We start from the raw sequence: 13,034 nt of genomic DNA on the forward strand, positions 1-13,034 counted from the left end.
TCCATATTTTCGGTCGGAACTAGAATTTTAAAAGATGAGATAGCTCTAGATTGAGAAGGACCCAGTTTGAAAATACTAACTCGCTTTAAATTGACAGAAGGGGCTTTCGCTGCCAGATAACCCCTTATGTTTTCAACAGATGTATCTGGTGCCAGTCTTGACACAAATATTGCCTTTCTGGGAGGAACTGCCTTCAAGCATATGTCATCAGTACTGGGAGCAGCAGGGTTAACGGATGGGGAGTTATGAGTTGGGGAAAATATAGAGAGGGTAACCACACTTGCACGAGCAGCTTGTGCCACCTGCTCAGTTTGGCGACCAGCATTTACACTCGAACAGCGAGGAGGAGAGGACGATTTACTATTACCCTTATTAGTTCTGGGCGATGACGCCTGAGAAGATTGAGTGACATCTATGGGAGGAGATACCCTTGCCACTTCAGCATAGCTCAAGCCAGAAGGACTTCTCGGCCTATTTGTAACGTTTATGTTACCAACCGTAGCAGAAACGCTAACATTATTTATAGCCTTTAGGGAATCGCTAACTTGCACCAACGAAACGGACTTAGGAGGTGACGAACCACACGCTACGCTACGCGTTGAGACTTTGTTAGCTGGAGAAGAAGATGATTGCGCAATATACCGACATTCATCAAACCTAATCTTGATTAATTAAAACTTCTCCCAGAAAGAGCCGAGATTTTTGCTCAAATCTGAGAAACAATTTCTCGTCTCCGTGAAGAGTTTGTAGAAATCAATGTCCCGCTTTCTACAGTCAGGACATGACCATCGTAAACCTTTAGGAGGATCAAGGACTGCATCAGCAGCACGGCCGGTAATACCAGCACACTTTGAATGTCCAAAGCGATCACACAACCAACAAGAAATGAATCGTTCAGATTCAGGGCCGGTTTTCACACGACATGGAGTAAATAAGCAATCCATGTCAATTGGAACAACAAAAGTAGCTTATGAAGGGAAAAAAGAAAAATTAAAAAATTCCCCGGCAGCGAATTAAAGCAAATATCTCACTACCTTGCCCACTGTAAATAAAGAGCGAAAGCTAAAGAACTGTAAACAAGAGATTAACAGGCAAAAAAAAAGATAGTTTTTACAAAGAGCTCAATTGTTGCTTACACAAACCCAAAATGATTTTTTCACATAAATGATTATAATATTCATATACGTTAAATTAACACTTTATTCTTTTAGAGAAATTATAAAATTGAACACGATTAAAGCAAAAAATAAACATAAAAGCAAGAAATACACTAAAAAATTAAAATATTTCTTGCACTGAATCAAAACGCGACCACAACACGACGCAGAGTTGCCAAACTTGATTTGGATCCTGTACTAATAATAACAATTTTCACGAAAATTGACCCTGTAGAGCAGGAAAGTCTTGGTTTGGTGATGTGATGTAGTGGTAAAAATTGAACCACAATATTATAGTAATTTCATAGAAAAATTAACTCTACAAAATTTGGACAACGTGCGCCTATTTATGGGTCCTGCTTTATCTTAGGATTAAACTTGTATTACATTAGGTTCCGTTTTGGACCTGCTTCGCCATACATACGCACTTGAAAACATTTGCTTTTATATTGAAATATTTGTATTCTAGAATAAAAATAAAGATTGTGTTAGACAATGGGTTGTAGGATATTTATTGGTCGGTCTTGCTCGACTATAACGTTCTTCCTTGTTATCAGCAGATGAAGGCAGATATTCACAATAACTTATTAATATGTATACTCTTATACATCAATAGGAATAAAGGAAGGATTAAAAGTGGCTATATATACATTTACCTTGCAGCTAATCAATATAGGCTAACGAGATTCTAAGCAGAAAGAAGAAAAGAAAAAGAAGAGTCATTTCATAAATTTGTCCGCTGCAAACCTTACCCAGCGGAAGGAGAGAAACTTAGTTTCAAACAAACGCGTGATTTACGTTAGATTTCTGTTCAAAAACACTCTTTAGGGCTATCATTATTCAAACAAGCAGGCTATCCGGTAAGAAGTTGCACATATTCATCAGCTCAGTTATCTCTTACGAGGTACTGGCTAGCTAGGTCTAGCTAAGCGTTTTTCACAACAAACAAATTTGTTTAGATACAATTTCGTAAAAAAGTAGTGAATACTGAAAATTCGATCTGACGTAAGCAATAGCGTCTCATCATTCTGCTTTCTTTTCGGTTTTAATTCATTTTATTAAATTGTAATCGTCATAAATTATGAGTAATTGCGTGATTGTCATTATTGATTTAAATACGAATAAGGAAATTTCACAGCTTTTTTTTTTTATTCCGCTTATTTAACTCTCAATGCCATAAATAAATTTTTATTTGGTTTTGGTTTAATTTCTTTTTTTTTTGCGTTTTATTCAAAAAGGCAAAATGTGAAAACAATTATTAATAAAACAACTTATTGACATACCGTAAACGCATAAATTATTTAATAGTTAATTAAAAAATATTAAAAAATAATTATAAACAAACGTTTTTAAAATCATGATTATAAAAATGTCAAATGCCAATCTATGAAATACTGAGTAATGAATGACTTTCTTCTTGAGAATGAAAGCTTCTTACATTTACGCAACAAAATTATCCAAATCACCTTGAAGCTGACGTGATTACGGTTCAACAGAGAAGGAAGAAAACAGTTTCACATCATCAGCATACATTAAGATCTGGCTGGAATTAACCACCGATGGGAGATCGTTAATGTGTAAATTAAATAAAATGGGTCTTAAGTGACTTCCTTGAGGTACGCTAGACAGAAGGGGGAATTCATCCGAGGTGATGAAGTTAAACAAAACCCTGAAGGATCTATTGTGCAGATAAGAGCTTATCCATTTCACTAAGTAGGGTGGGAAATCAGAGGCTTGGAGTTTAAAGATAAGTAGTCTGTGGTTAACCATATCAAATGCTTTGCTTAAACCAGTGTAAATAACATCTGTGCGAGAGCCACTAGAAAAAGCCTTGAAAACATGGCAGGTAAACTCTAACAAGTTGGTGACTGTAGATCGCCCTTTAGGAAAGCCGTGCTGGTGCGGAGAAAAATACGAATTAATGGAAAAGGCCAAATGCTGAGTCACAATACAACTCGAACAACTTGGGCAAGACACTCAACGTGGCTATGCCTCTGTAGTTCTCAACAAATTGTCTACTTCCACTTTTGTGGATAGGAATAAGGAAACTACTCTTCCAACATGAAGGGAAAACACCTAAATACAAGGACATGTTAAAAATCTTTGAGATCACACAACATAACTCGACAGCGCAAGATTTAAATACACATGATGGAATTCCTTCAGGTCCAGGCGAACAACTGTATTTAAGAGAACTCAACCCTTTAAAAACGTCATCTTCCGGAATAACCATGTTAGGTATTGAAACCGAGTTAGTTGTAGGATATGGGTCGTTTGCTGATAAATCGAAATTAGCAATCGAAAAGTTTCGTCGGAAATACTCAGCAAATAGATTTGAGATTTCAAAATCATCCGAGGAATCAGAGCCATTAAAAGAAACATGAGAGGGATATGAGGATATTTTTCTTTTAGAGTCAACAAATTTAAAGAAGAATTTAGGATTAGTAAACAGACAGGATTTAATGGACTGAAGGTACCTGCAGTAATAATGATGGTTGAGGGAGTTAAATCTATGCCTCACCACCGAGTAAGCGAAATAGTCGAGCGCCGAGCCACTTTTCGAATATTTTTTGAATAGCGAGTTTTTTCTATTCTTGTGATATTTAATTGTCTTATTAAACCACGGGGGACACCTGCTTCGAGGACGACACTGCTTGATCGGAACAGATGCAGCAACAGCTAGATTTAATGTATTGTAGAACGATGCCAATAAGCTTTCAATACTACCGGTTGAGAAATCAAGCGTCAGATGTGAAAAACGATGTTTTAGTAATACAATATTGATTTTATGAAAATCATAATAATTATTTAAAAAAGTTTGATTTGGCACATTACGGCATTTTAACAAACCATCATTCATAGGATGAATGGAAATGCATATTGATGGATGATAAGGATCCTCAGGTAAACTAAAAGGTGGACAACGATTTACGTTAATCTCGGGAAAATTGGCAAAGCAGAGATCAAGCAGTCTACCATTACAATTAGGGGTGCGATTATATTGACCCAAATTATGATCCAACAATTCACTAAAGAACACAACAGCTCTATCAGACGTTGAAGTAGGAACCAAACAGCCAGAATTATCAGTGTTACACCAAGTGACTTGAGGCAAATTGAAGTCACCCAATGCAACGACCAAATCGGTGGGTCTAGAACGCTTGGCCACTTCACAAATGAGGGTAGCGTGTTTCTTGTAAATGAAGATATCAGAATTTGGGGGAATATAGGAGCAGGTTATAAATAGATGTTTATCAGGCATATTCGCACGAATAGCGATAAATTCAACGTCAGGAGAAGTGGGAAATTCATAATTCATAATTCAATATAATTTTGTTTATACCTTCAATGGCTTGCAATATACTAAGCATAGTTGATCACAACGTACATAAAGTACCACAACATAAACTTAAATGTCCGTTCATGCGGTTAATGTTTACATGATTGGTTATGCGTTGTCAAATAAGGTATAATTTGCCCCGTTCGACTGTTATTTGTTTTTCTCCTTTTCAGAATTGTCTCAACCGTGTAAAGGTGACTTCAAAGGTGACTTTGATTCTGGCTTTCGCCCAGAAATCCCAGAATTTCTGCCGTAATGTAACAAGGTGGTCGAGCACTAAGGTGCGTATGCGATTCATAGTAAAATTTTAATAATATGTCTTTATTTATGTAATGAGTCGTTAGAACACTTTTTCGCTCTCTGCACCTTCTATTCATCCTAGATCTTGACATCAACGACGTTGTTTTAGTTATTTGATACATTCTGGCTCATACACATCCGTATAATTTCTTCCTTATACGATGTCGTATAATTTCTTCCTTATACGCTTTGCTAAAGACTGCTTTATTGGCTGAATGCACATTTTTAAAATGACATGCATACATGTTGACATAAAAAAATATATGAAAAATTCAAGGTTGTACATCACTTACGATGCAGCATATATTATGCGTGTGTATGTGTTTATATGTATTTCCCAGCAGAGGTTAAGATAACAATCACTGGTTATTATAAGGATCGAGTCAGAAGGACATTCCAAAACGCTTTAAATATGCCTGTTTATCCATCCATTCAATGTCAGGCCCAGTATTCTTGTTTTCAAGCAACAGGTCGCCATTTTTGAGACATTTTAACAAAGTTCAATACACTAATTTGTTCTGGCTAAGAACCCTATAGAAAGTGAATTTGATCGAAAAAAGAAAACTACTTTTAACGACCGCTCCCCTTATACCAATTTATGTTGAAGGATTCTTCACATTAAACAAGAATGCAATTTTCGTAACTTCTCGACAAAATTTGCTGAGCGGTAGCATTTGGCTATACCAAATTTACGTGAAAAATATGGATAATATGGACCAATGACTTGACCCCGTACATATAACCGTTGCTGCGAAAAGTAAGCTTTCTATACAGGAAAAAAGCCCCATTTTTTAAAATCTGGCCCATAATGGAAGTTTGACATGAAAATCAACTGTACCAATTTTGAATCATGTACGTCCATTTCCTGGGCCGCACCCACTACAATGGTTCTCAAGCGAAGTAAGCTTTTATATGACAAAAGCGTCAATTTCTAATTAACTACACCGAATATGGACCATGTAGAGCTATATTTCGGATCCAAGCTTGTATAAAGGCACTTGGGAAAAAAGTTAAATTTCTTCGAAAATATGGTAACACTAGCAAAGCATCCGCCTGAGTGGACTAGCAAGCTAATGATCTTGAATAAAAACTCAATGGTCGTGGGTTCAAATCTCATGCGCGGTAGAGTTTTCAATAAACATTAATTTACTAATACTATAAATTTTCAATAAAAGTTAATATTAATGAATGATTTGGACAAGAAGATTTACTGTACTAAATTTGGATTGAGTTCACGTTTCAGTACCCTTCCACATAAGGGCATGGCCTTACGCTTTGAAATTAAATATAATAACAAAAATCTTTTGCTTTACATCATAAATATAAAGGAAGAATTTTAGCAGAAAAAAATGTGTAGGATTTTTAATGGTCGATGAAATCGATGGATTTGAAATGGTAAACGCAAGAAATTCAAACAAACTTTTTAAATGTAAGTGTACCATAAATATATATATTACATCTATAGTTAAAACTTATAGTAGAAAAATTAACTGAATTTTTTGCTCATGTTTATCCGAATTACTCAAGCGATTTTCAGAGTCATTTATTACTTTCGCAACTTAACATTCCTACCATTTGTACAGCTATTATATGTAGATATTTTTTCGCCAGCACATGCAAAGTCCTCCTTAATTTGTTATCAACGTGTCAAGCAATAGTATTTTTTAAGGGTAAAAAAATAATGCAATGATTCAATATTCATTTACAGCCAGTACAGACGAAGAAATATTTGACAATATAGCGCACATGTCGGTACGCTGTAGACTAATTGAAGGTGATGATTGATGTTCTTGAAATTCAGTCGCTCGACAATTTAATCTTAATTTTTTTGGACCATACGGCAAATTTAAAATGTTTACTGTCTTTTTTAAACTGCTTTTTTGAGAAAGCTTTTGATTTCGATGAAGTCGTAGCCATTTTAATTGGATCAGTCGATTACACCTTAAGTAGTGAATGAGAAAACCTTGGCAAGATGAATACCACATTTCATCGAACTAATACTCAAGGTAATTATTTTTCCTACAACTTGTTCTCAGTTATCAAGAGAATAAAATTTACTTTATGGAACCCTTCGTGATTATGAACATTAATGAAGAGCTAAGGTCAAGTAATCATCAGTAAAAAGCCAATGAGAGTTATTGCGTTAATTCTTTGGAAAACAAAAACAGTAAATTGAAAACCAGTAAAAACCCATTAGGCTGCAGCCTATCATCTCCTTGCCTCTTTCTCTTTCCTCACTTGCTTCTGACCGTCTTTGTATTACATGAATAGGAGATATCCCCTGAGTGATTGATCATATTTAAAAAAAAATAATAATAAGAAATTCAATGAAACCAAGTAAAAATGCTACAGTGGGGCCCCTACATGACGGGCAATGTAAAAATTAGGCGTGTAGGATCCAAATTGCCTATGGTTGATTTACTAAAAACGAATTTCCATCATAAAATTTCAAAAATTAGATCCTTTTGATGTATAAAGTTTTCATTACAATTTTTCCTTGGGTTGGAATGCAAAAAATAGACTGATGTCAAATTATTATTACGAAAAAATTTTCATCAACAAATACTGAAAATTAGGCCCCTTTGCCATGCATGGATTCAGTTTCCATAGGAACACTTATATGGCAAGAGGCCTAATGAATTGCCGCGTCCTATCCAACGATTTCACACCAGTTTAGGATCCGTAATCCTGTTACTACGCGATTTTTGTTGCGAAACTCAAGAGATTACTATATTTTTTCTTATAATTACTTATCAAAATAAAATGTTAAATGAAAAGTGATCGACTTGCAACAGCATTCATCTAAAACACGTTAGCGCCCGGAATTTCATCAAAATGTTTCGAAAATTTCGACCGGTAGATTGAACACAAATTTATATGGGCAGACATCACCAGGATAGACAAACTTCTGAATCAAAAAGATTTTATGTTGAAAGGATTGGGGTTTATGAAGAAAAGGCAACAGTTACACATAAGTATTATGTAAGTAACTTACTTTAAAGACGGGCTAAATGAGGCGAAAACCTCCAGATGAAATTTAGATAGAACTGGAAAACAGATCAGACTTTGTTTATTAATGCCGCTTGCCATTTCATGGAATGTTCTGTATGGACTACTAGGTAGTGCAGAGGTCTCACGGAGAGCAGCCCGAATAATTTTGCTAGAAGTTCGTCAAGGAAGAAGAAAAAATCGCTGCAGATAAGTGGTTTAGAGGCTTTTAGGAAAGTTACCTCGAAAGCGGAATAAATGAAACGAAAAATTCCCAAATGAGATGTAGTCGATATTGAAATATAAATTAAATATATATAAATAAATAAATTTCTGTATAGCGTATATTCCGCAAGGCATCAGCATGGCATTAGAGACTACCTTAGATCGAATAGTTTCGTAAGCACTTTGTCAAAGAATAATAAGAAATTCTTATGTCATAAGAGTTTCTTTGCATACTAATCAATTTCTTTTTGCTCTCTGCCATTTAAAAACGCCCTATTTAGACTCTGCCTCAAAAAATTAAAAATGTTGCTTTCAAAAATGATTTAATTGTTGATTTTTCTACTTAAAATTTTTGGTTTTATATATAAATTTTAGACATTTACTCTTTTTGATTGTTAAGTTAACGCAATTTAGTGAACTTATTACCCAAGGGCAACACAAGTTCAAGCCATACTGAATATCTCAAATTTCTCTCCTGCATAACATTCGCTTAGTTAAGCAAGTAAATTGCATAGGGATAATATTTTAAGTAAACATTAAATTTTGCTAAACTAGCAAAGGAGCACATAGCTAGAAATGTGTGAGATAATCTAAAAAGTTTTAAGGTTTGCATACAAAACATAATCAATATCCCTATGCACAACAATATTTTCAAAGTTCAGATTCAGACTCAATATATTTTAGACTATCCAGTATTCAACACAACTAAATGTTTAATGTCCAACATGAAGTGGCGAAAAACATACCCTACTTGAAATAAATTCATTTATAATCAAATCCACTTAAAAAAAAATAGTAAAAAAAATGATTTCCCTTTTTACTGACATCGAATTACATAAAAAAAAGAGTAAAAAAATAGAATACATTAAAAGGCTTGTATCGCATAAACTCAAACATTGCCATTACTCTACTGCTCTCTATTGCTATTGATTTCATCAAGCTTCTATTGTGTGTGAGTGAAGTCAATATTCCAAAAAAGAAAAGAAAAAAATTAGAAAACGAGTTCATTGTACAAATTGAACTCGCATCAGTGCAATCTATGTCGAAGACAGGAAGGAGAGAAGAAGGAAGAGATAGGGAGGTTCCTTATCATTTGTATGTGTGTGCATGTGTAAAGAAGCAAAGGGCGGGTATGAAAAGGAAGACAGTAGATTCTTTGAGTAATGCCATTGTTAACGCCTGCCTTAATGTCTGAAGCAAACATTGATATTTGTCTTTTACTTTTTTTTTAAATCTAGCTATATGGAATAAGACTACAACAGTCGGAATGTAGTAAAAATAGAAGAAACATAAATTTTCAATTCAATGCAATTGCATAGAGGAGACTAAGATCTTGTGAGAGAGAAAAGCAAAAAAATAGATTAAATCAGCAAATTGCAGATTAAGCGCTTACATTTCTGGGTTGCTTGAACATAAGCGGAAGTGCAAGTGTAAGTGTATATATATACGAGTGAAATAATTGCCTTATTACATGTTTAAATAATTGTAAAATCTGGCGCCCAAGTGGCGAGAGGACAAGAAATCAAAAGAGATATTTTAAGTTTTCGTGCAAGCCAAAGTAAATATTATTTTAATTTAATAAAACATGTGAGAACACACAATATTTAAATAAACCCTCGCCTTTGTACTTTTATACATATTGATATATATGTATATGCATATGTGTATAGAGAGACTTACGAGTTTACACAGTTCTAAGAGATGCATAAAAACATGGGAAAAATGAATTTATTTTCATTTTTAGAAATTGTGCATTTATGCCAACACTTGTAGAAACACTTGTTGTTATACATCATCTCTTACGCTTATTGTTGCTATTGCTGTTCTTTGTTGTTGCTTTTACTTTGTTGATGCTTTTTTGTTCCTATTGTCCTTATGCATTTCGTGGAGTGTCGAACGATGACGATGCTGATGATGAGGCTTCTGTTGCTCTTATAGTTTACGAAACTGCGTTGGTAAATAAGACTCTTGTGAAGACAGTACCAACTACAACTACAACAACAACAACTGTAACAACAACAACAACGAAAGCAACAACAAAAATCACAAAAGCTAAGCAAAATGTTGTGTCTAAGCAAATTTTCTTTGCAATTATCTGCACTGAGCGTTTAAAAACATATTAATCGAAGTTCGAAAACTCGGATCCCTATGGGCGAAAGTCGTGAAACTCTTAGAGATACCCGTTGTATACTTCAAAAAAGGTGGGAAGGGCCCTCCCTTAAGTGATAGTTGCTAATATTTTACAAAAATATTCATCAAAAAACGAAACTTTAGAGAAGTTCTCACTGTTTGTGTGATACTTCTCGTAGGTATTCCGCCGTTACGATATTTCATGGAAGGTATTAAATTCCGTCCATTGAGTAATCTTTCATAAAATTTTTCATGACATTTGCCGGATAAATCTTTCGAAATACGGAACTTAGCACCTTCTGATGATATTGGATGATTTCTTATAGAGTTCATTTATACATTTTATATAAAGAGCCGGCCATTGAGTGAGAATTGAAGTTTGTGCTGACTGCTGTACGAAAACATTTATTGAGATTTAACATTTACATAATTTAAAAGCTTAGAGCCCTATTAATAAAATTCGGGTAATACTTAAATATTTTGTTCACAGATATTTTTCTATTCTTACATTTCATCTATGCTATAAACTACTACGCATTAAGCAGACCCGCGACTTACACAAAAAACTTGAAAATCTAATGATCAAATTAGCGAAATTCTAACAAACATCGTCGTACTCCATTTGAGTATCAAAGTTTAGAGCAACCTTCTAAGTAAGTCTTCATCAAGATGTACACAGTTTTGATATATACATATCCAATATATAGAATGAAGCCAAAGTTGTACTTTGTGAAGAAATATTTACAAAATAGCAGTTAAAATCCGCGGATTATACAAAGACGTTTAATTCTATGAAGTCCGCGCGAAACATGGTTGTGTACGTGTTCTGTATTAAATAAAAGCTGAATTTTTTCTTTAAGAAAGTCCTTATACCGTGACGCATGAAGCTTGAGCATATTTTTGATATGGAAGTCCGCATATGGGTCTTCAATGTAGTTCGATTTTTCACTTATGAAAGGTCAATCTTAAACTCACGCAAAGGTTTGCAAAAGTTTGTACCGAGAGGTAATCCCTAAAAAGTGTGCGCACCAGAAGTCATGGTTCGTACAAAGCAAGTTTTATCTGCAAAATTCTTGTCTAGCTGATCTCTGTCAACATCAATCGAAGCAAGATATTAAACGCTTACATGTGTAGAATTAGGCTTTTAAGAGATATCGCGTTTGAAATTTATTTGATTATTTTTAGGTGAGTTTATGCATAGACTCAATTTGTACACCTACGTTTCAGATTGCCAGTCTTAGAGCTGAACTTACAATTCCTGTACTTGGCAACGGCCTGGCATATTGTAGCAACAGCAGCCACCACATCAACATTATCGTTATTCGTTGCTGTTTGTGGCTTTTTTTCTGCAGCGTCTTTATCATTTACAAACATCACATGTATTGTAGACAACGTTGTTGTCACTGACACTTACAAAGTGCAGCAATTATGTTGACAAAGTATTCCTTTGTAAGCATAAAAGCTCCTTTTGAATAGTGTACACATAAACGCATGCACTTAACCATAGTCACATACAAGCGCACACGCAAACACACATACCTACATAAATGCATTCAAAAACAAGCAATATCCATATTTGAGCGTACATGTGTTTGTATGCAATATTTACTCTGTACTCCACTCGACACACAATTTTAAACTGTTACGGTTACTCATTGCTACTACCACTTCTATGCGACTCTTCTATACACAGTGCAACTGCTACTCAACTTGGCTCTAATGTGCTCCCACTCCTCACACAATTTTATTGCATAGCAAATTTGTTGTTTTGCTATTTGGATGTAATGTTCGTTATTCTTGTTGTTGTTGATGACGTTTGCTTGAATGTTCAGTTTGTTAAAAATCATTTTTAGACTTTTGCATTATGTTTAGTGCTGTATGTCTAGGCTGTATGGATAAATTTGTGCGCTTTTATGGCGGTTGTCTCTCATTTAATTCATATGTACTTTTGATTTCATTTAACACAATTTGGTTAAAGGAAAAATTTGCGTTTCTTATTTAGTCATTTTATTATCATTAAAAATAATTTATATGTTTTTCATTTTAATCATTTCATCTTTAAAGACAATAAATACAGGAGTGGAAAGAAGAGCATAACTGGGAGAGAAAAGGAAAAACAAATTCATAAAAACACTAAAGAACACAAATTCAGACAAAATATAGGAGAAATCAAATTAATCATAAGTAGGGCATTGGAACATGTCAAGCATAATTATCGTGCGTTTATAACAAATAGCAAAAAATTGCTTTATTTACTTTGAATGTAATTTTTTGTTTTTGCTTTCATATCTTTTAAAAATATCTATACTATCTATTAAATTGAATATATTCTCGTACCAAAGGAAGTCTTCGCTTTGCAAAATATTGCTAGATGTTAGCAAAAATTCAATTTACACAGTGTCAACATCTGCACGTCATATATCATTCAATCAAATAATCACGTAAGATATCTGGCGCAAAAATGTTAACGGTCTCGACCTCCTCACCGATATACTCGTATACTTGTTAAACAAAGAGAATTCGACAAAAACGTAAGCATAGATCAGAACGTATATATTCGTCACACGCACTTAACTGATTAAGCAATATAACTTCATGCGAAAAGCAATCATAACTGTACTTACATTTTTTTAAATGTCGATATTCCATCCATACCATCTTCTCTACTTATCAGCAGAAACAGCTGAATAAATATGGAAGATAGGTACCAAGTCAGTATTTGCGTGTTCAAATTTCGAGTACGGTGGAACCTAGAGAATGCTCCTCTCTACGTTCCGCCCCTAATGAAGACGACATTAATATTTAGCCTAATCGTCAATGTTAATGATTCGCCTGGCCTGCATTCAATGAGAATGTAGCCGCACTATCTTTCGAATTAAGCAGAAAAAGTATTC

This window comes from Glossina fuscipes, unplaced genomic scaffold (genome assembly GCF_014805625.2).
Source record: "Glossina fuscipes isolate IAEA_lab_2018 unplaced genomic scaffold, Yale_Gfus_2 221, whole genome shotgun sequence".
Classification (NCBI taxonomy): Eukaryota; Metazoa; Arthropoda; class Insecta; order Diptera; family Glossinidae; genus Glossina; species Glossina fuscipes.